We start from the raw sequence: 24,881 nt of genomic DNA, 5'->3' as shown, positions 1-24,881 counted from the left end.
TGATGACATCATTTGAGCACCGGGATCTATCTATGCCTAAAATTACTCCTGTGCTTTTCAATTAGTATAAAGAACCCTTTTCTTTTGGCTTAAGTTTATTTGTGTTGTATTTCTGTTACATGTGATCAAAAGAGTCCAGATTTATACAGATATATATCTAGACACTGTGTGTGTATGTGCAAGTGTGTGTATGCACACACGTGTGCATGTTGGTTAGTTGAGGAAGGCTTCCTGGAAGAAGTGAGGCCTGAGGTAAATCTTAAAGTGTTGGTAGAGGTTACCTAAAGCAAAGGCAAATGTAGGCTAGATAGAGAAACAGTATGAGTAAAATCATGGAGGTAGGATATACCAGAAAATGAGGGTGGTGGGGATACGGTTTGGTGTTGCCAGAGGGTAAAGTGAGAGAGGAAGGAGAGGCAAAGCTGGGGAGCAGGACAGGGGCCAGTTTTTGGAGCATCTGGAATGCTATGTTAAGAATATGGCAATTAGTATTTCATATATTCTTTTTTCCTATTATAGCACAGCAAAATTTTTACATTTTTTTCCTCTTCTTGTTATTAGTTCTTCAGTAACATGTACCAATAAACAGCATCCATGTAAAAAGATTTCTGGGCTTGGAATTTGGTCAGTCTCAGAATCCTCTAGAGGAGCCTGTTTGTGGTGTCCTATTTGCTGGATATTTAGGGAAGGCAATTTTTATCTTCTATTCCATGATGAAGAGACATATCAAGGTGGTTGCCAGAAGAAAGGGGGGTGGGGTGAATGGAATGGGTGAAAGAAATCAAAGGTACAAACTTCTTATTATAAAATAAATATGTCATGGGTATGTAATGTACAGCATGGTGACTATAGTTAATAATACTGTATTGCATTTTTGAAAGTTGCCAAAGTAAAATCCTAAAAATTCTTATTACAAGAAAATAATTGTAACTATGTATGGTGGTGGATGGTAACTAGACTTATTGTGGTGATTATTTATCACTATATACAAATATTGAATCATTATATTGTACACCTGAAACTAACACAATGTTATATGTTAATTATGACTCAAAAAAAGAGATATATCAAGACACCAACCATAAAGATCCTTCTCTATGACCAAAAATTCCTTTGGTCTTTCACACCTAGGGTCACATGTCAGTGATGATTGAACATCAAGTCCATACCCTATGCCAGACACTGGGGAGAATATTGAAGAATCAGGAACATCCAGCCCAAGATAATTAGAATCAAATATGATCAGGCCCACAATGGAGTGATATAAAGGGGTCAGTGGTAACATCAAGAAAGAACAGCTTAGAAGTATCAAGGAGTGTTTTTTCTACAAGTACAACCTGTGTAACCTTGGAACTGACTTGAAGAAAGAGTAGAGATTGGCCAATGGGCAAGGATGAAGTGAAGGGTATTCCAGACAAGAATAAAAGTTTGTGGAAAGGCCTAGAAGTACAAGAAAACATGTTGTGTCTGGAATAACTGCCCATACTTTGGTATTTTTGGAGATCCAAGTGTGTGTGGAGGAATTTGGGACAGGGTTGTGGCATGGGGGAAAGGTGCTGTCTATGTATGCATGAGCCATATAAGAAGGATCTTAGTCAAAGGAATTAGATTTTATTCGGTAAACAATGGGAAACAATTGAAAAAAATTAAACAGAGGAGTGACATAGAGTTTGTGCTTTAGAAAGAGTGTCCTGGCTGCAAAGTGCTGCAACATGGAGAATGGATTGGAGGCATCTGGGCAGAACTGCAGGCATCAGAGAACCCAGTTAGGAAGCTGTTCTAGTGGTCTAGGTGTGAGATAATGATGGAGTGGCAGTAAAAATATGGAGAGAGCAGATGGATTTGAGAGCTATTTTAGGACTAGAAATGACAGGGCTTTGAGACTGAATGCATGTCAGTGATGTGGGGAGAAAGACAGACTTAAGTATGATAGCCAGGTTTCTGAAGTTTAATCTAAACCAGTGACAGAGAAAACACTGAAAGTTCCCTATGTATTAGAACATCAAGTAACTGTCAGTTTCCTGGAAGTTGCTTCAGAATATTCTTTCTTTAGCAATCTGAGCTGCCAGACTCTCAGAGAAAGGAACCAGTCATTTCCAAATGTGAACATTGGTTCTTCTGTGTGGTTATGTTCATATATCTATACGAGCAAAGGTTGTGTGTGTGCACATCTAAGCACATGTACACCTGCCTAGAACTATCTCCCCCAAAGAAGGTAGTTGGAGAAATGACTCCTTTTCAGAAGCCCTTATGATATTCCTGGAAAAAGGAAGCTGGTTATTCTTTTCTCTTTGGGCTAGGTCATTTTAGATTCAAGCCAAAGCAAGATGGTTTCCTCCTTCGCCAATATTTCATAAATGGGTTCATGTCTACTTGATCCAAAGTAAAAATAAACTATAAAAGAAAAAATAAGCACATCTAAATCTATATTTTGAGTGTCAGCTGTGTACTTCTCCAGAACTTCATCAAAACTGTAGCAGGGGCTTTGTTTTGCTCAAATGCACTCTGAATTGGTGTACCTTCTCTGCCTCTATATGAGAGCAAAATGATGGAAACTTTTTGAGAGCAAAAAGGCTGGGTTTGGTATGTTTGTGCATGTGAATTTTTCCTTCCATAGATGGAGGAGTTGAGGTAAGAGCTTAATACATACCAAAAATATTATTTTATTAAGGAGCAATGAATGGCTCACAGAAAACAGCATTTGAGAAAGTAGAACAGATTGGTTAACCCACAACTGAAAGCAAGGGGTGGCCCCTGTCCAAACTGGGTACCAAGAAGAGGCCACCTCCAAACCCACATGTTGGATCTGAGCAGTTCATTTGATTTTCACATTCTTGATATGAAGGAGTCAATCCCTGGCTGAAACTCCTCTAGAGCAATGGCAAACATCCATTACATACCAGCTGAACCTGTATCAGATGACTGATTTTGCCAATGGCAAATTGAGGTTTTCCAATTGGGCTGACATTAGTGTGAACTTAGAATACAAACAAACCAACTCCTGCCCCAACAAGCCTTCTCAGAAAGCACCGATCACCACAGATGCCACCTCTTTTGCACACACACACGCACACGTGCGCGCGCGCACACACACACACACACACCCAAAAGCTGTCTAAATTTGTCAGTTCAAGGATGAAGAGGCTCTACATCTATAATCTTAAGCATAATACCAAGTCAAGATTCTGAGATTCCATGAGACAATTGGTATTTTTCCTGAGTGGATAAAAGTATAGCATGATCCAAATGGGATACCTTGACAATAAGAGGATTCTTTATAAAGTCACCCAAGAAGAAACTAAAATTCCATATGTCTTTAGCACTATGTACTTACTACAACCTATTTAACTAAAATAGTTAAATAAGGTGATAGTATACTAATGTTATAGTAGCTTTACCTCAAAAGAAACAGTCCTTGACCATAAAATCTTTCCCTAACCCTAGGCAAAATTCTCCAGGAATCAGACTCTTTAATAGGACAGTCTACTTAAAATTGTCTTCTTCTGCACTCCTCCCACCACACCCTTAGATGCACAGCTTGGGTGGAGGGAAGAGCTTGATATTATTTTCATATAATCTGTATATGAATAATACCTGATACATTAAACTATGTTTCCCTTTTTACTGATAATTATCATTGCCCCAGATCTCTCCTCTGTGAGAAATATTCAGAAGAGCCAGGGTAATTGTTGGGCAGGGTGAGGGTAAATCGGGAATAAAGGAAGAGGGGCTGTAGAAGTCCAAGAGGAATAGTCCAGCATATCTAATTGATAAGAGAACTTTTGATATATTTATAACAAAATCCATTTCATTAAAAAAATGCTCTGGGTCCCTATTTGCCTATGAGTTAACTGGTCCAGGAATATTATGGGCCCACCAACATTTGATTTTCCAGGGAAGCATGGATGGATGATTAGTAAAGCAATGAATCTATTTTGCCTTTGGTTTCACCTATAAAATGGTGACATCAATTCTCTTACCTTATTTTTTTCCCAAGGTTCTGATGAAATAAAGAAGAGAACTTGATAAAAATTCACTGAGTATGTGCCATACAGCACTAGATAACAATTACAAAACGCAGGTTAGATTTCTCTAATCTGATCATTTGTCTATGACAAGTGAGAACCCCCCTAGTCAGGAAACAATCTGTAAACTATCTTGGAGCTAGAATAGAAATGGTTTCTTAAATGGTGACTGTTAGCACACACACAGAAAGAGGGAAGTCTCTGACTCCAGAATGGAAGAAAAGGTAAAGAAATGGGACTAAGCAGCCTTTCTAGGTAAAGCCTGCTTCTATGGGAGAAGGGCAACAATCACTTGTGGTAACTATGGGAAGATGGCCTCAAAGCCAAATTCAAGGAGTGTTCTTGATTCTTTCTCTCTTTCCTGCATACACTCAGATCAAACTCCCTTAAGGATCATATGGAGCTTGGGCCTAATACCCACACACACTTTATTTTTTCTCTTTTATATTCTCTCTTGTTTTCAACATTTATTTATTTATTTTTGAGAGAGAGAGAGAGAGAGAGAGAGAGAGCACTTGAGTGGGGCAGGGGCAGAAAGAGAGGGGGACAAAGGATCTGAAGCTGGCTCTGCACTGACAGCAGAGCCTGATGTGGGGCTTGAACTCACAAACCATGAGATCATAACCTGAGCTGAAGTCAGATACTCAACTAACTGAGCCACCCAGGTGCTCCCATACTTTCTTTTTTAAAAAAAATCCCATCCTGTTTTATTTTATTTCTCTTAATTCCAATTAGTTAACATACAGTGTTATATTAGTTTCAGGTGCACAATATAGTGATTCAATACTTTCATATATTAATCAGTGCTTATCATAAGTGAACTCCCAATCCCCTTCACCTATTTTACCCATCCCTCTATCCACCTCTCCTCTGGTAACCACCAGTTTGTTATCTGTAATTAAGAAAGAGTCTGTTTGGGGTTTTTTCTATTTTTTTTTCCTTGTTCATTAGGGTTTTTTCCCTTAAACTTCATATATAAGTGAAATCATATGGTATTTGTCATTCTCTGACTGCCTTATTTCACTTAGCATTATACTCTCAAGATCCATTCATGTTGTTGCAAATGGCAAGATTTCATTTTTTATGGCTGAGTAATATTCCTGTGTGTGTGTGTCTGTGTGTGTGTGTGTGTGTGTGTGTGTGTATCTCATCATCTTTATCCATCATATATCAATCGATATTTGGGCTGCTTCCATAATTTGGCTATTGTAAATAATGCTGCAGTAAACACAGGAGTGCATATATCTTTCTGAATTAATGTTTTTTTATTTGGGGGGTAATTACCCAGTAGTGGAATTAATGGATCATATGGTAGTTATATTTTTAAATTTTGAGGAACCTCCGTACTGTTTTCCATAGTGGCTTCACCAATTTGCATTCTCACCAACAGTGTTTGAGGGTTCCTTTTTCTCCACATCCTCACCAACACTTGCTGTTACTTGAGGTTTTTATTTTAGTCATTCTGAACGTGTGAAGTCATATCTCATTGTGGATTTGATTTGCATTTCCCTGATGATGAGTGATGTTGAGCATCTTTTCATGTGTCTGTCATCCATCTAGATGTCTTCTTTGGAGACACAGGGAGATGCCTAGTCAATCAGCACTGTGTTAAGAAATAGGCCCATATAGACATTCAGGTCACAATATGGAATATATAAGGACACACAAACTATGTAGAAATAGCACCTATCTTGTTTACTCTCAAGTTCGGAACCAACTGAGAAACACAGGAAACAGGCAGAGATGAAAAATATCTGTTTATTACTGTTAAAAGTTGGATAGGTCAACAGAGAATATAAAGGCAGTAATAATAGGCTTCCTAACACTCTTCTCACTTAGCCAGACAGAATTACTAATTCCCCCAGGGGTGGAGAAAGAGGTCAAATGAGTTATTCTAGCAGAAGTACTCCGAAGTAGAAATATGAAGAGAACAGAATGGAGGACTCCAATCACTTGCCCCCTTCCTTGGAAAAGGGAAAAATATGACAGAGACACGATTAATACAGTTATCACAGGATGCTTCCCAGCCTCCTTGCCTTGTAATCCTGGTTTTACCATTTCTTGCCTCAGTTGAAAAGTCACTCACTTCTCACTTGGAAAACAGTTAAAAATACCCATTTTGCAGGGTCATTGTAATCATTGCCAATAATGAATGGAAAGTGCTTTGCAGAATGCCTAGCATTTAGCAATTGTTCCCTCAATCTAGGGCAACTTAAGCACACCTGAATGAATATTGTTAAATTTTCTCTTGAAACACTGTTTCCATAAATATGTAAGTCTTTAAATGAACACATGTTACTTCCATATAACGCAAAGTGATCTATAGATTTAATGCAATCTCTATCAAAATTCCAATGGCATTTTTCACTGAAAGAGAAAAAACAATCCTAAAATTTATATGGGACTACAAAAGACCTTGAATAGCCAAAGCATTCCTGAGAAAAAAGTAGAAAGCTGGAGGCATTACACTTCCTAATTTCAAACTATATTACAAAGCAATAGTAATCAAAACAGTATAATACTGGCATAAAAACAGACACATACATAAATGGAATAGAATAGAAATCCAAGAAGTTAAACCCAAGCATATGTGGTCAGCTTATCTTTAAAAATGGCACCAAGAATACACAATAGGGAAAAGATAGTCCCTTTAATAAGTGCTCTTGGGAAAATTGGACCTCTACATGCAAAAATAATGAAACTGGACCCCTATCTTACACCACCCACAAAAGTGAACTCAAAATGGATGAAAGACTTAAATGTAAGACTTGAAACCATAAAATTCCTAGTAGAAAACATAGGGGAAAATCTTCATGACATTGGTCTTGGCAATGATTTCTTGGACATGACACCAAAGACATAGGCAAGAAAAGCAAAAGTAAACAATTGGGACTACATCAAACTAAAAAGCTTCTGCACAGAAAAACAAACAAAAATAACAAAATGATAGGCAACCTACATAATAAGAGAAAATACTTGCAAACTGTATATCTCCTAAGGGCTTAATATCCAAAATATATAAGGAACTTCTACAACTTCATAGGAAAAAAAAACAAAAAACAAAAAACAACTCCCCCCAAAAAAATCTTGATTAAAAGATAGGCAAAGGACTTGAATAGACATTCATCCAAAGAACACATATAAATATCCAACAGGCATATGAAAAGATGTTCGACATCACTAATCATCAGGGAAATGCAATACATATCACATCATACCTGTTAGGATGATAACTATTAAAGAAAGGAAATCTGTATCAACAAGTGTGGGTGAGGAAGCTGAGAAATTGTAATCTTTGTGCACTATTGGTGGGAAAGTAAAAAATGGGATAGCCACTATGAAAAACAGTATGGAGTTTCTTGGAAAAATTAATAGTAGAATTACCATATGAGCCAGCAATTCCACATCTGGGTATTTATCCAAAAGAATTTAAATCAGGATCTTGAAGAGATATTTGCACTCCCATGGTCACTGAATCATTATTCACAACAGCCTAGAGGTGGAAACAACCTAAATGCCCACTGAAAGATAAATTGCTAAACAAAGTGTGGTATATACAGACAGTGGAAATTGAATATTATTTAGCCTTAAAAAGGAAAGGAAATATTGTCATAAGCTACAACATGGATGAACTTTGAGAACATTGGGCCAAGTGAAATAAGCTAGTCACAAAAGGCAAATACTGCATGATTCCACTTATATGAGGTATCGAAAGTAGTCAAATTCATAGAAGTAGAAAGTAGAATGGTGATTGCTAGGGGCTGGGGAGAGGTGTTGCTGTTCAACAGGTGTTGCTGTTCAATAGGTATAAAGTTTCAGTCATGCAAAATGAAAATGTTCTGGAGATTCACACAGTACATTGTACAACATAGTGCAAATAGTTAACAATACCATAATGTAGACTTAAAAGTTTGTTAACAGGGTAGATTTCATGTTATGTGTTTTTTACCACAATAAAAAAATCTTATATTTTATTAGAGCAAGGATTCTGAAGCTATGGTCTATAACCCTCAGCCCAAATTGAATATAACATTGCATGATGATGTGTAGCTCTCTAGGGGGGAATGCATAGATTTCACTAGAACCTCAAAAGAGTCCTTAATTCAGAAAGGTTCTAGAGGCACGGCTCTGAGGAAAATTGTACTCAAATTTGAGTTTACAAAAGTAGAGCTAAGGAAGTTAAAAAAAAAAGTTCAGGGAACGACTGGTATTTTAGTCTTCTTCCTTCCAAAAAGATAAACTGGTCAATAGATTTTCAATGAAGAAAAGACTCGTGAGGATTTTTTCAATGAGGTGGAAATAAACAGCCTGTTTTTAATTTCTCTCCCTGTTTCTGCAGATTGGCCTTTGTCCACCTCCTCTGTCTGCTCCTTTTTAGATCCTTTGTGATCCTTCTTGACTTTTAAATATTAGCATAATCCAAGATTCCATCTAAAACCCCCTTTTCTTATCATTGTGGTACCCCTGGGTGAGATTATCCACTCCAAAGGCTTCAACTATAATCCAAATGTGTATTATCAACCACCACCCTTCTCTTGATATGCAGTTTCCTATTTTTACCTGCTTACTGGACTTTCCACCTTTACTCTCACAGGCAATGTAACATACTTTAGAGTGTCTTCATTATCTGTCCCTTAGCCACACAATGTGTGCACACCCACACAGAGAAATACATCCTTGGATTTTTCTCCATTGTATTATTTTCACTTGGTTCATCTCCATCATCAAGCCTTTGTTTTCACATATGCTCTATTTTTTGAGAGAGAGAGAGAGAGAGTGAGAGAGAGCACGCACTCATGCATGAGCAGGGGAGGGGAGCAGGGGAGGGGAGAGAGAGAGAGAGAGAGAGAGAGAGAGAGAGAGAGAGAATCCTAAGCAGTCTCCTCGCTGAACAAGGAAGCCTACACAGGGATTGATCCCACAACCCTGGGATATGACCTGAGCCGGAATCAAGAGCTGGAGACTTAACCCACTGAGCCACCCAGGTGCCCCCACACACGCTCTTTTTAGCCACCTGCCAGGAAGTAGTTAACATAACTTGCAAACTGTAGAGAAACTTAAGAAATCAAGTAGCTCGAACCCTTCAGTTTACAGAGAGGGGGTGTGATCTTTTTTTAACATCACATGGCAATTTAACAGTAGAACAAGCTGAGAATCCAGGCATCTCAAGTTCTACCCAATACCCTTTCCACTACATAATCATGCTCCCACTAACTGGAAGGAAGAATAAGATCCCTGCTACTAGCAGTGATTTTTACCAGTAAAGAAGGCAACATTATCCAGCCATCTGATGTTCAAAATGTCTACTTATGTGTTCTTTGCATCAGGGACAAAGTAATTTAGGCTCTTCTGTTGTAATGATAAAAAGGATAAACTAAAGAGTGCAGGAGGACATAGTGTGTAATAAGTCTTGGTATAAAAATAGATTGGTTAAAGGCTAGCTCAACATTTTTTTTCATAATCATGTTATGAGGATTTTTACTCTTTACTTACCAAAGTGTTTTCATATGTATTATTTCATTTTAGTCTTCAACAGGCCTGGGAGGTTATGTAGGTCAGGGTTTTTACTAGCTGAAGTTTAAAGATGAAGAAAATGAGACTAATAACAGTTCAGTGATTTTCCCAAGGTCACTGATCTAATTAGTGACAAGGCCAAGGCTCACATGTGTGTCTCCTATTTCCAAACTTCTTCCTCTAGTCTAGACACATAATTCTAGTAGACTTTGAGTGATGACTACACATTCTGTGAACTGAACTTTACAGATTTCAATGTGCTGAGACTGAAACATGCTGAGTTCTAGCAAGGAACAACCATGAAGATAGGAGTCTTATCCTGCAAAGAAAAAAGTTCAGTTTAAAGGTGAGACCAAGCAAATGCATGTCATAGGTTGACACACAATTAAGAATCAAGATATAGAGATGCCATTTTTCTCAAACTTTCTACTTTCTAGGAGGGGAAATGCAAACCAATGAACATGATCAAAATGGTTCCTGTGGGTCTAGAAGTCTAAAAGATTGAAGGTGGTTTCCTACGTGAATCATCTCTAAAGACTTTAAAAAGGAAGGCTATCACTGTCATTCAACATAGTATTGGAAGTCTTAGTATCTGCAAACAGACAACACAAAGAAATAAAAGGCATACAAATCAGCCAGGAGGAGGTCAAACTTTCACTCTTCGCAGATGACATGATACTCTATATGGAAAACCCAAAAAATTCCACCAAAAAACTGCTAGAACTGATTCATGAATTCAGCAAAGTTTCAGGATATAAAATCAATGCACAGAAATGGGTTGCATTCCTATACACCAACAATGAAGCAACAGAAAGAGAAATCAAGGAATCGATCCCATTTACAGCTGCACCAAAAACCATAAAATACCTAGGAATAAATATAACCCAAGAGGTGAAAAATCTATACACCGAAAACTATAGAAAGCTTATGAAAGAAATTGAAGAAGACACACACAAAAAAATTAGAGAAGAGATTCCATGCTCCTGGATAGGAAGAACAAATATTGTTAAACTGTCAATACTACCCAAAGCAATCTACATATTCAATGCAATCCCCATCAAAGTAACACCAGCATTCTTCACAGAGCTAGAACAAATAATCCTAAAATTTGTGTGGAACCAGAAAAGACCCCCAATAGCCAAAGCAATCATGAAAAAGAAAACCAAAGCAGGAGGCATCACAATCCCAGACTTCAAGCTATACTACAAAGCTGTAATCATCAAGACAGTATGGTACTGGCACAAGAACAGACACTCAGATCAATGGAACAGAATAGAGAACCAAGAAATGGACCCACAAACATATGGCCAACTAATCTTTGACAAAGCAGGAAACAATATCCAATGGAATAAAGACAGTCTCTTCAGCAAGTGGTGCTGGGAAAACTGGACAGCGACATGCAGAAGAATGAACCTGGACCACTTTCTTACACCATACCCAAAAATAAACTCAAAATGGATGAAAGACCTCAATGTAAGACAGGAAGCCATCAAAATCCTCGAGGAGAAAACAGGCAAAAACCTCTTTGATCTTGGCCACAGCAACTTCTTACTCAACACGTCTCTGGAGGCAAGGGAAACAAAAGCAAAAATGAACTACTGGGACCTCACCAAAATAAAAAGCTTCTGCACAGGGAAGGAAACAATCAGCAAAACTAAAAGGCAACCGACAGAATGGGAGAAGATATTTGCAAATGACATGTCAGATAAAGGGTTAGTATCCAAAATCTACAAAGAACTTATCAAACACCCAAAAAACAAATAATCCACTGAAGAAATGGGCAAAAGACATGAATAGACACTTCTCCAAAGAAGACATCCAGATGGCCAAACGACACATGAAAAAATGCTCAACATCACTCATCATCAGGGAAATACAAATCAAAACCACAATGAGATACCACCTTACACCTGTCAGAATGGCTAACATTAACAACTCAGGAAATAGATGTTGGTGAGGATGTGGAGAAAGAGGATCTCTTTTGCATTGTTGGTGGGAATGCAAGCTGGTGCAGCCACTTTGGAAAACAGTATGGAGGTTCCTCAAAAAACCAAAAATAGAACTACCCTAGACCCAGCAATTGCACTACTAGGCATTTATCCAAGGGATACAGGTGTGCTGTTTTGAAGGGACACATGCACCCCCATGTTTATAGCAGCACTATCAACAATAGCCAAAGTATGGAAAGAGCCCAAATGTTCCTCGATGAATGGATAAAGAAGATGTGGTATACACACACACACACACACACACACACACACACACACAATGGAGTATTACTCGGCAATCAAAAAGAATGAAATCTTTCCATTTGCAACTACGTGGATGGAACAGGAGGATATTATGCTAAGTGAAATTAGTCTGTCAGAGAAAGACAAAAATCATATGACTTCACTCATATGAGGACTTTAAGAGACAAAACAGATGAACATAAGGGAAGGGAAACAAAAATAATATAAAAACAGGGACGGGGACAAAACAGAAGAGACTCATAAATATAGAAAGCAAACTGAGGGTTGCTGGAGGGGTTGTGGGAGGGGGGATGGGCTAAATTGGTAAGGGGAATTAAGGAATCTATTCCTGAAATCATTGCTTCACTATTTGCTAATTTGGATATAAATTTTAAAAAATAAAAAATGAAGTTAAAAAAATAAAAAAAAAATGAAAAGGAAGGCTATCAACACCGAAATTGCAGTTTTATTAAAGAAAAGTCTGGTCAGCATCATATAATGCAGGAGTTTAGAAGGCTCAGAAGAAAGGATTGGGGGGAAGGAGGGGGCCTGTGAGAGAAATTTCAGTGGCCTGTTGGGCTACACAGCAGGCATGGGGGAGAGTCAGTGACAAGTGAGGGAATGGAAGTAGAGAGTGGAAACCTTGTCTGCATAAAGCTGACTGTGGAAGGCTGGGTGCCACAGTGTGTTTCTTGGAGATTTGGAACAACTTGCACAGGAAGAGGGCAAGAGACTGAACAGGCAAGAGGGAGTGGGAAGGTCCCCTTGAGTCACAACTGACTTGTTAAAACTTTCCCTCCTAGTGTGAGGTCCTTTAAAAACTCACTGCCTGCATGTGGCTCTAGAGTGAATACCTCAGAGAGGGTAGGCAACTTGTCTAGGTCAAGACTATAAAATCAGCATAATATTTAATAACAGATTCGCTTTTTGAGACTATTACTGGGCGTTTGCTTGTGTGTGTGTGTGTGTGTGTGTGTGTGTGTGTGTGTGTGTGTTTGGTCTGTTCTAAAAGCCCAGCTTAGAAACTACAGCCTCAAGTATGGATAGATGAGCAGAAATATTCTGGACCCTGTCTAAAAGCTGATTCTTCCAAAAGGCACATTGTTAATTGGGCAGCTTATCAACGGATGCTCTTTCCTGTAGGTTTGTTTAGGAGTGGAAACAATAGTACTAGTCTGCTAGCAGTTTAGTGATTCCTGGCTTGGTCATCTCAGTGGGAGCAAGTGCATGGCCGTGCCAGGAACTCCAGATGACTGCAACACACACAAGCACAGTGCTACCCATAGACGCCAGCGCTGAGCCAGGGTGCGGCTAAGCCCGGGCAGGGGGCATCCTCAAAGTGCTTCTTTATTTAAACTATGCTCCGGGGCAATGTTTCAAAATGACCCCACACACCTAGTGCATACACACACAGCAGCCTACACACACAGTCCCACTGTGTTCGCTGGCCTGCTTGCTTTACTTTCCATCCCTCTAGGCAAGGTCCACAAATGAGGAGCCTTGTAACCCTCCCAGGACCCGGTTTGGGGACCCTCAGAAGAAAAAGGCAGTCAGAGAAACATGAACGCACTAATCGGGAAGCCAGAGTTTCAGCCCACTGGGCCACACGGGCTATCCACACTAACGACTTTCACCTCCTCTAGCTTTGGCTGGCCCGAGGGGCGGGGAACCCGGCCATAAGGAGGAGGACCAAAGGGGTGGGGGGGAGCTTGAATGAAACAATGTAACAATTGATGTAAGGCCTCGCCTGGCTCCCGCTCCCCAGCGATCCTATAGGCGAGGTCCCACAGACTGCCCCTCCCCATTGCTCCGTTTTCTTGTCCATTACGCGCTATCCCTCCGCCTCTCCTTCTTTCTTTTCTTTTCTTTTTTTTCCCCCTTCTCCTTCCCCCCTCCCCCTTTCTCCAGCTCTGTGTCATTTCCTCCTCGAGCTAGGCTCGCCCGCTGCCCGAGCTTCTCGGGCCGGGAGAGTAGGCGGAGCAGGGCGGTGCGGGGTGGCGTAGCACTGGAGGGTGATGGTGGCGGAGCTGCTGGGGGCGGAGGCAACGTAGCCCCCGAGGAAAAGGAGCTCTGCGTCGCCTGAGAAGAGCGGAGGATGGAGAGCCGGCCTGGGTCCTTCCAGTACGTCCCCGTGCAGCTGCAAGGGGGGGCGCCCTGGGGCTTCACCCTGAAGGGGGGTCTGGAACACTGCGAACCGCTCACAGTGTCTAAGGTAAGACCTGGCGCCTGTGTCCCAGCAGTGCCCAACTTTGAATGGGCAAGCGGGTGCGCAGGCTGCCGTGGGACGCGGCCCTCAGACCAACTCTGAAACTTGGTCGGAGCTGGGCGTGAAAGCCCTCCTGTGGAGCATTTAGCTGCCCGCAGGAGTCTTGCCACCAAGGCCAGTAAGACACCCTTGACGGGTGGCTGGAGCACTAGACGGGAGCACGCCTGGCCCTGGGGCGAGAGCCCCGTGCGCGCACACTCGGGAGGCTCTGGGGACAGTTTTTGCTCCCCCACGTCGGAGCGGCTGCTCCCCTCAGTTTGAGCTGGAGGAAGTGGTGGCTGTTGGAGGTTTCTCCTTGGAAGTTCCCGCGCCCCTGCGGGACAGGCAGCGCCGCTTGGCAGCTCTCTCGGAAGCGGGGTCGTCCCACCAGGGCAGGTTGCAGGTCAAGGGTTTGGTGTGGGAACGGAGATGGGGCATTGGTGGCTTTCGTCGGACTCACTTCCCACGGCCGGAGGCGCGCACATCCATTCAGCTGGCGAGGCGTTGCTCCTGCGGCTTCGGCCCAGCCTTTCCCTCCCTCCGGAGTCCTGCCCCAGCGCCGGCGAGACTTCCTGCACGTTGAGAAGTGTGGAGGAAACTTTTGCGCCATGGAGCGCAGCTGTGCTGGAGCTGCCGCCGCCGCCGCCGCCGCCGCCGCCGCCGCCGCCGCCGCCGCCGCCGCCGCCGCCGCCGCCGCCGCCGCCGCCGCCGCCGCCGCCGCCGCCAGGGTTTGTTTGTTTTTTAGGAGGCTATGATCCGCTGGAAGCCAAGTTGCAGCCAAGGGCAGGGGAGAGGGGCTCTCCTGAGTGCTCCAGAACTCCACAGACGAGCCATCGTCAGCAGGGGTGAGGGAGTGTGGGGGCTGCGGGGACCGTTCCTGGGAAGAGAGATTTGTGGGGCCACTCACCTTGTGGCCCCAGATTGCCAAGTGAACGGACTTCACGAACTTTATCCCATTTTTTTTGTTGTTTTGTTTCTCGTAAACGTTCGCATCTTGAGAAACTCTTCCCCTGCCAGCCCACGCAGATTGCAGTTGGGGTTGTGGGTGTGGGTTTGGGCTGGAGATAGAAAGGTGTGGCTTCTCAGCAGGGCACAAATATCACTAAGTTTTGGCTTTGTAAGGGGAGGTCACGTCTCAGCAAGGGGTGGCTAGTGTCCTGCCACGCCCCCCCCCCCCCCCCAGGAACCAGTGCTGCTTTTCCGCTCGCATTGGACCTGCTGGTCAGCTTGTAGTGTAGAGGTCCTTCAGGCCTTGGGGCCCATATCGTCACCCAGCTCTCTCTTCCCCATACTAGCCATGTATTTCTAACCAGCCTGAGATGCCTTTGTCACCGACTGCACCTCCCCCTCTTAAGGTACTCTCCCTCCAATATTTTCTGAGGGAGTAATAAGCTTTCTTTGAAAAAAAAAAAAACAACAAAACAAAATGAAACAACACTCTCAAACAACCATTTTGGGGAGGGGAATCCTGACCTTCAGGAATTTCTTCTAATCAGACTCCTGTCTTCCCCTTTTCCACCAAGGTCCGAATTGGCTATACAGCCCTCCAGGGTCTGGCAGTTCCTCCCTTTCTTTTTCTCCTTATACCACCCACAGAATTTCCACAGTCTGCCTAAACAGCCTATCTTGGAGAGATCATGTTTTCACCTCTGCCCAGGGCTGACCCATCCTGAGAAGTGCCCCAGAGAGTGCTTATTGCTGTGGCCCTCCCTGGATTGTTTTCTGTGCCAGTGCTGAGCATAGCAGGGGGTGTTACTAAGTATGGGGCAGCCAGCAATTTGTGGTCTGGCTGGGGGATTATTTGAGGGTAGATGAGGGTTTCCTTGGCCAAGCGGTTGAGGAAGTGACTCGTGTGTTGAGAGGCAGGGTGCCTTTTAATGATTCCCTTTCCACTGAATGTACAGTTGACCCCTATTATATGAAAGCTCATTATTACACACATTTGGGTATGCAGGGGGTAGAATCATTTCTCCCATCCCTCCCACATAGCCTGGCACCTTACAGTAAAAGTATGGTATTTAAGTTCAATGGTATTTTTTTTTCTTACCAAGACACTCTGTGGCATAGTTCATTAGTCCCCTTTTCATTTTTCTAACTTATTTTTGTTTCCCCTTATGCTTCAGAACAATACAGCTTTCTTCTCGAAAGTAGCCTAAGCCTGCACACACTGGTGTGGATGAGAGGGAAGGTAGTAGAAAGAATTGTATTGGCAGATTGAAAACTTGGGTTCTAATCCTTATTCTCCTGCTTATTTGCTTTGGGGTCCTGAGTTCATCACTTCCCCGCCCCCCCCCCCCCCCCGCCACGCTGGGCTTAGGTGTCCGCATGTCTATAACAAAGTTCAAGTTGGGGGGGGTCTTTAAATAAGACTATGACAATCTGGTAGGCAACCCTTTCTGCTAGCTTTGGCCCTTTTCTCAAGGGTTGTGGACTGAAGAAGAGGCTTTGTTCCATTTGCATACAGTGTTACTGTTTATACTGTGTTTCAATATCCCTTGTTTCATTAGCCTCTTCCCGCCACCCCCTGAGGCAGTCAAGGGAAGGTTGTGGAGAAACTGATGGAAAAACTGAGGCTGTGATTCACTGAATGGCTTGCCTAGGTCTGCCATACAGTGAGTCAGTGGTAGGCTCTAAGTCTATCATATTTTCTACTACTTGGAGAGTTTCTTGTTTCTTCTGGTAGTATAGCAGTTTGTGAAGGGGCATGGGGCAGTACCATTCAGGGACGTACCTAGTCTTGACAGCTTCCCCAGTGACTCTTTCTGTGCCAGCCTGTAGCTCCATAGTAGGTGAGGACCAGATTGCAGACACTCCCTGCTGAAGTCTGGGCTCAGGAAGTAGGAGAGGATGGTTTTAGTGCCTCCAAATCACTGTGATCATTTCAGGTCAGGCAGAGAGAGGGGTAAGGTCCAAGACCCATGATGAGAAATGCTGGAGAACCTCCTTTTATGTCATGGGGAAAAAAATGGATCTGGTGTGGCGTACATGCTTGGAGATAGCTTGTGGAGACATCTAGGGAGTGGTGGGATTTGAGAAAGGGTGATTAGTGGGAAAAGATCACACTGAGTGTGAAAGTCTATCTCATATTTGTCATGATCAGGTTGGAAAATGGTCAATTCCTACTGACTGTTGTGATTTTCTTGAATATGGGAATTCAACTGCCCAAGTTTTAGGAGATTGGTGTAGTCTTCTGATAATCAAGTGAGAAAAAAAGAAGAAATGTTAAAAACAAAACAAAACAAAACACCTTTTATTGATTATCCCAAGTGTTAAGGGATGGTTTATGACTTCACCATACATTGTGATGTTTCCAAAGAAACATAACCCACAAGGGCCTTAGGCCCATGACCTTGGTGTTATTAATTCCTTTGGTTAGCATCTTCTACTACCCCCTTGGCCCAGGAGGCCTGTTTGGATAAAGTGGAAATTCTCTTCTAATCATATTTATCTGTTTTGCTATTTGGGGTCCCATCTACAGTATAAACAGCCATCCATGAAGTTGGCTCCCTGCACTGGAAAAGATCTTCTTTGGGGATGGGTGACCCTTCCAAGGTTCTGGCAGCAGTAATTCTGCATCAAACAGGACCTCTCAGAGGCCTCAGAAATTCAATTGTATCCTCCTGTGGGGTGTGTATGCGTGTGTGTGTAGGAGAGAGACAGACAGACAGACAGACAGATAGACAGACAGATGGACAGACGGACAGAGATAGAGAGAGAGAGAGAGAGAGAGAGTTACTGAGCTGTAACTTGAGGTTCCTATACTGATTCTGAGTTCTTGCAAATGTGCCCTGAGGTGAGTGAAAGGTGAAGAAAAGGAGTGCAGACCAGTGGGGATGCAGGAGAAGGAGGAAATTTGGGGAGGAGAAGACAGACTCCTCCTACATATTTGCCGTGTTCCTGGCCCATTTTTGGTGGCAGTCTCCATCTGGCATGGTGAAGCAAGCGGGGGCTAGTTGTCACCGTGGAACAAGGTAGGGTGGGATGGGGGAGTAGCCTGGAGGAGAAGGAAACTTCACTTCCTCCACTTAATGGGTATTGCTATTGCTATATCATTTTACCCTCTGTATACCCAGATGTCTATTTGCTAAATGGGAGTAGGCAGATATCTTTATTATCAAAGATGATGTGAGAATGAATTGGGAAAACTCTAATACTGTTTGCTGTCTTTAGCCTAGAAAGATGGCAGAGCATGCTCTTTAAGTTGTTTTTAACTCCCCCTCACCCATCCCCACTGTGACCTTATTACTAGGAGAAGCACACAAAGAGGTGGTTGAGATTTCAAGAGGACGTGGGTAAAGTAAAATGGAGGCTTTCGTGTGACTGGCAGTAAATTTGGCTGTGAGTTTGAGTTCTTGCTGGCTGCAAAGATAGTGTTCTATGAGAACCATTAGTTACAGTGAAACCTTCCTGGGCCCACCCCAGACCAAGGCTTGGCATTCACAGAGGGACCTTCAAGGGGTGTGCTTCTTGGGAGCTTAGTCCAGTCTGGGTACTTACATGAATACCCTCCTCATCTGCCTCTAGAATCAGCAAACACATCTAGGGCCTCAGTTCCCCAACTGCTACCCTCTCCCAGAAAGTAGAAGGCATTTAGACACATGGAATGGGAATCCATCCAGAGAGATACAAAGAAGGTTAGATGGAGGTAGGGCAGGAAGAGTGGGGAATGGGTAGTGTGTCTGGAAATCCTTGGCTGAGCTTTGAGTACACACTATTTTGGGGCCTGCTAGGCTCTCATAATACACCTGGTACCCTATTGAGATCCATACATGTGCTTCTTAAAGTGAAACAGGTCAAGCCTGTTAGAGGATTTTCCCCCTCCAAAACCTCAGACAAAGAAAATAATTCAATTCCATCTGGAAGACACTTGAGCATTGTCCCTTTTAAAAAAAAAATTAAAATGATTTCCCCTCTTGCTTTTCCCAACCCTCTCCCAGGATTTTTTTTTTAAAGAGGAAAGAGACTCAGGCTTGACATTGGTGTTTATGGAGCGATTATCTGGAGAGAACACCACAGTTTTTATAGTTAAGCTTCTTCAGAACCAGGAGGGCAAAAGGATGCTGACCCGTCTGAGGAGAGTTCATCACTACCCCACCCCCATCAAGCACCAAAGGACAGACTTGACTCAGGGCTGCTAACCGAATGCTGTTGTTGGAGGAGGCCTAGAATCATCACAGACTCTCAGAGCCAAGAGGGCCTTTTGGAAGTCACTTGGTCTTAATCTTAACCAGTCCATTAGTCTTCTGTGTATTTTATTATTTTTTTTTTAATTTTTTAAACGTTTTATTTATATTTGAGAGAGACAGAGCTTGAGTGGGGAAGGGGCAGAGAGTGATGGAGGCAGAATTGAAAGCAGGCTCCAGGCTCCGAGCTGTCAGCACAGAGCCCGATGCAGGGCTTGAACTCATGAACCGTGAGATCATGACCTGAGCTAAAGTCGGACGCTTAACCGACTGAGCCACCCAGGCGCCCCGTATTAGCCTTCTATGTAGTAGCTCTAAGCTTGTTCTCCTGTGCTTATGCTGGGAGTTCACTGCCTTCTTAGCCAATCCATTTCCTGGTTGGAAAGTTTTGACCATAGACAACTTTTTCATATATTGAGCTGCAGTCATTATCCCTCTAGCTTCCATCCACGGGTCCTAGCCCTACCTTCTGGGACCACACAAAACAAGAATGCTTTCTCTTTGTCTCAGGACAGTCTTTAGGAGGTGCAAAGACACAGACCATGTCTCCTTGTCTCACTTTTCTAGGCTAAAGAACCCCAGCAACTTCAGCTATTCCTTATGGCATCTGAGATCCAGCCTTCTCTCCTGCTTCCTCCTCCTACTCTGGATGTAGCCTGTCCATGTTTCTCTTGAATTATGGACCCTGCAGCCAAATACAATAGCTGAGGAGAATCTGACCAGAAGGATGATTCTTTAAAAAAAATACAGCTGAAGACCACTCTGGCTCTTTCTGGTGTCCTTGCCTACAAAAGCCCGATGTCAAGCAAGACCTTTTATTGGAAGTCCATGTGCTGCTGTGAAGCCATACCTGCCCAAGGTGTCTACATAGGCATCTGAGATAGCCACATAATAGATTTGGGAGGAACACATTTCATCTCTTATTGTTTAGTTAGAATTGCTCCAGCCCCATGCCTAGCTCAGGCTAGTGTTAAGAAAAGTGTTCTAAGGGAGATGAGAGAGAAGATATAAGCCCTGACCTCAATGAGCATATATGTTTATACAAAAAGGCACAGAGAAGGAAGGTGTATATTAGAAGAAGGAAGCAGCATTTAATGAATAGGGTCAAAACCAGAGCTTCAGAATGTCAGATTTATTTCATTTTATTTTATTTTATTTTATTTTATTTTATTTTATTTTATTTTATTTTACTTTATTTTATTTTATTATCAACTTTTGGCTTGGAATTTGTAAGAGTAGCCTCTCTGAACGGAATGTTCCCTTTCTGAGAAAAACAGGTGTCTCCAAGATTGAAGATGCTGACCATATGTGACATACAGTCTCCAAGTTGCAGAGCCCCTATATAGGATTTTAGACACAGCAGTTCCCATCCCAAACCCCTGTCAGATATTTATCTCCCTGCATATTGCCACTGGCCCAGACTGCAAAAGCTCCTGCTGTTGCTATCATCCCTGGGTTCTGAGGTCTTCTGTCTATACCTTGAATACCCATAAGGGTCACTTCTGCTGGAGGCCTTGCACCCATGGCCTTATCTCCTCATACCCTTCACATCTACCAGTTTGCCACCTGAGTTGGGCAAATATTTTTTCTTGCTACTAAAGCCCTGATCAGGGAGTGTATTGGATGGAGCTTAATCCTCATTATTATTGAAGGATGAGAAACCTGGAGGAGGCACCATTGAAGAGTAGGAAACATGTCTTTCTGACACAGTGTTATTGATAGTGCCTAGGTTCACAACAGTTCTGGGGAGGCCTACTTAATCCATAGTGTAACTGAAGAAATTATAGAACCTATGGACCATTTATAATATTCTGTCTACAGGAAACCATCCAAAGCTCCAAGCTGTTTATTTTCAAAAAGTATTCTTGAGAAAACAGTTTATTAATAAGTTAGGGACAAGTGCTCTAGAATCTCTGTTACAGAGATCTGGGTGGGTTTGGGGTTTCTACTACTACCGGTGCCCAACATGTTCATATTCTTTTTTTTTTTAAATTTATTTATTTATTTTGAGAGAGAGTGCAAGTACACAAGCGGAGGAAGGGCAGAAAGAGAGAGAGAGAGAGATAATCCCAAGCAGGCTTCATGTTGTCAGCACAGAGCCCAGCATGGGGCTCGATCTCATGAACCATCAGATCATTACCTGAGCTGAAATCAAGAGTTGGATGCTTAATCAACTGTACCACACAGGCACCCCCCTGAACATGCTCATCTTCTTGATGCTGGGAACAGATGTATGTCCCCAGTGTATGTATGGTCAAATTTGTCTCTGAAATTGAACTCCAGGTTTACCTGTTACCTTGTAACCAACAACTGATCCTTTTATATTGCTTATGTTGGTACCTAGATCACTTTCACTCAATTTCTGTGAAGCCAGTATTTTGTCTCCTGGTGCTCTCTCTCCTGAAATATCCCCTTCAAACAGACTTCAGTTAAGTCATTAATGAATAGTTTGAGATATTTTTTCCTGCCTAAAGATTGTGTTCCAAGGACTGGGATGGGGTAGAAATTTGTCTCTTTATACCCCTTTGCCACATCCATTGTAAATAGGCCAAGTGGAAAGATTGTCTTGGGCATTAGTTTTGCAAGGGATGATCCGTTCTTCCTCACATAACACTAGCATGTTTACTTGGGCACATAGCCATCCCGGCTGGGCACTAAGGTTGCAAAGATCAAGACGACTTTGTTTCTCAAAGTGACTAACCCCTCCCCTTTGACTTCACATCCACTCTCTCCTCCATCAGTGCAAGTCTATGGCTATGCTGTGTCGCAGAGTGAGCACTGCCTAGTAGCAATAGAAACACATTTTACTGGTATCCAAGCTTCTCTCTTCTTTCATGTCCAATCTTTGCTTCCCAGCCCCCACCCATCAGCACCAGTTGCTCGAGGCCTACCCTTTGGACTGGCTTATTCAAGTGCCATTGCCTCTTTGTTCATTCATTGGCCACTCAGCCCTCTGTCCAAAACCCAACTTTTTTTTCTTCTTTGGTCACAGAGGGCCCTTCTAGTCTGCTGTACCAACGTTGTCCCTCTTGACTCAGCCATGCTACCAGTGCGAAGCTCACAGAGTAAAGGTTGATAAAGTTTGAAAACACTCAGCAAATTAATAGCTGCACATGGGGGGGGGGGATATTGTCTTATATTGTGTCTCTATCCTGTTTCAGTAGAAGACAGGACCTTTGTCACATTACTGATACTCTTTCATCAACTTGCAGAGTAATCTTGGCAAGCTGCTTCACTTCTCTGCACCCTCCTCTTTCTTCTCAGACTCTCCGTGGGGTGAGCTTCTGCTTTATTGAAGGTCTGTTAAGGGCTCCAGGATCCTTGCTTGGTCTGGGCTGTGGAAGTGTGAAGCCTGACTGACATCAGGCAGTTATTACAGGGCATTGCTTTTCTCCATGCTACTACTTCCCATCTTCCCAGAAGTGGCTGTTTCCTGGTATGTTCTCAGGGATGGCATGCGGCATGGTCTGTTAACTTTCACTCAAGTCTTTTAATGTTACATCTGTGAGGAATGCGAGAGGTGGGACTAATTTGACAAGATCAAGGGTTAAGCCCAGTGAGGGACAGACCCTTTGTGGTGTCTCCTTGCCCCCACCCGAATGCCACTCAGCAGATTCCCAGCGGTATGCTCAGCTCTCTTCCTGAGCCTCTGGCAGGGAAGTTTTGAATGGTTCTCCTATACTGCCTTTCACGGTCCATCAGAAATTGATTTTTCTTTTGGGGAAGGGGGTTGGGGGTGATGTGAGATAGACCTGGGAGTAAAGCTGGTTCAACTAGTTATTCTGGAAAGCGGTTAGAATCTCATGGCTGCAGCCTCATCTTTGCTTATGAGAAGATGACAAGCTAAAGCCTTGTCTTTGTTGAGCTGCCTTGCTGTTTTCCATTTTGTTTTGCATGTGTTTGATGTCAGTAAAAGCTCCTGTGGAAACTTCTGCAGGTAGGCAGCTTTTGATGGCATATTATCTGACGGAGAGGGTGAGTGATGACATCTTGGAGCCTCGGGGGTGAGTAACTAGATCTTGACTCTCATGTTCTTTGAAGGGCTTTGACTGAGAGTTTGGAGCTCTGTGTTAATTTAAAGTTGCAATCAGGGAGTATCAAGACAACAGGCTGAAAAGTGGACTGGGCAAGGACCTGGGTACTCCACGTGTGTGGATGTGCCTCACTGGCTGCAGGCAATGGAGTTTGGAAGGATCTCAGGAACCTCTCACATCCAAAGGGTAGTCAGCGCCTAGACATGGTGGGATACAAGAGGTAACAGACCTGCTATGTGGCAAATACTGCTGCTTCCAGGTGTTTTACATGTATTCTCATTTCATTTTTTACAGTAACTCTTTGAGGTAGATACTGATGTCTCCACTGTAGAGATGAGGGGACTGAAGCTCAGGGAAGTTCAGTAATAGATTCTAAGTCACACAGTAAGTGCAAGAGCTGGCATCAAAATTTACTTCTGTCTGACCCCCAATCCCAGATTCTTTCTACAGTACCATAGGTGAATGAAAGAAAAAGAAAGACAAAAAGAACTGGATAAGAATATGATCCTGGTGGGGGAATGAAATGAGATAGAGAAATAAGATAGAAATGAAAAGAGAAAAATGAGCGGGAGCAGGGGAGAGAGGGAGAGGAAAGGAGGGAGAAAGAAATGAGAGAAATGGAAATTTGTGCAAAAACCAGTAACATTACCTGTATATGCCCCTGAGGGGCCAAGGTCAAAGGAAGGATTTTGTTTCATTTTGTTTTAAATCTCAAATCAGGGTAAGGGGTGCAGGCTCCTATTCAGAAGGCCTGAAGTTTAGTCTGTGCTTTGCTACTCAGTTGTGTGTTCTTAGGCAAGTCATTTCCCTCTCTGTGTCTCAATTTCCTGTTTTGCAAAATGAAAATGATAAAACTCACACTTTTTTCCTAAGAGGAAGGGAGATTGATTTTTATCCTTTATCTCATATAAATACCAGACGTGTATGTGATTTAGGAGAGCAAAAGCATTCCACAGGTGTCTCTTATTAAACAAAAATTCTCTTAAGGGAATTTTGAATTTACAAAATTAATTGTATGAAGTTACGGAATCTTTCAGAAGGTGTGAAGTGGCAAGACACCATTAATGGGATGTCTTCTGCGGCCAGAAGTTGGAAGACCAGACATAATTTCTGGCTAATGTCTGAACAGTCAGCAATTTGAAAGGCTATGCTAAACCTTGTTTGGCCTCTACCTAAGAGCTCTCAACTAAGCCTCCAATCAATCAATCAATCAATCAATCAAACGACCAGTCAACACATATTTGTTGAGTACTTTTAAAATGCCTAACTCTAAACTAGAGAATGCAAGAGATAGCCATCATAGAAGACCTATTCCCTGGAAGTGACAGTTCTGTGAGGAGAGCCACTACTGCAAGCCCAGGAAACAAAAACCTTTAAGTGCTGAAACCATGGTATAGGATCTAAGAGCAACATGTATTCAGTGGAGAGAAATTTCACTGTGGGCTGAGGTGGTTAGGGAGCCTTGTGGAAAAAGGAAGAAGAATTGGAGCTAGGCCATGAGGGATATATAGGACTTAGGTAGGCTGGGGAGGAAGAAAGGCATTAATTCTAGTTAGTATATGCTAGTATATATACTGTGTGTCCTAAAGACAGGAGATTGAGGTTGGTTTGCTCACCCTACGGTGAACTAACAGCATGAGCTCCCCAAG

Source organism: Panthera tigris, chromosome X (assembly GCF_018350195.1).
Source record: "Panthera tigris isolate Pti1 chromosome X, P.tigris_Pti1_mat1.1, whole genome shotgun sequence".
NCBI lineage: Eukaryota > Metazoa > Chordata > Mammalia > Carnivora > Felidae > Panthera > Panthera tigris.
Note: the sequence above shows the minus strand (reverse complement) of the source record.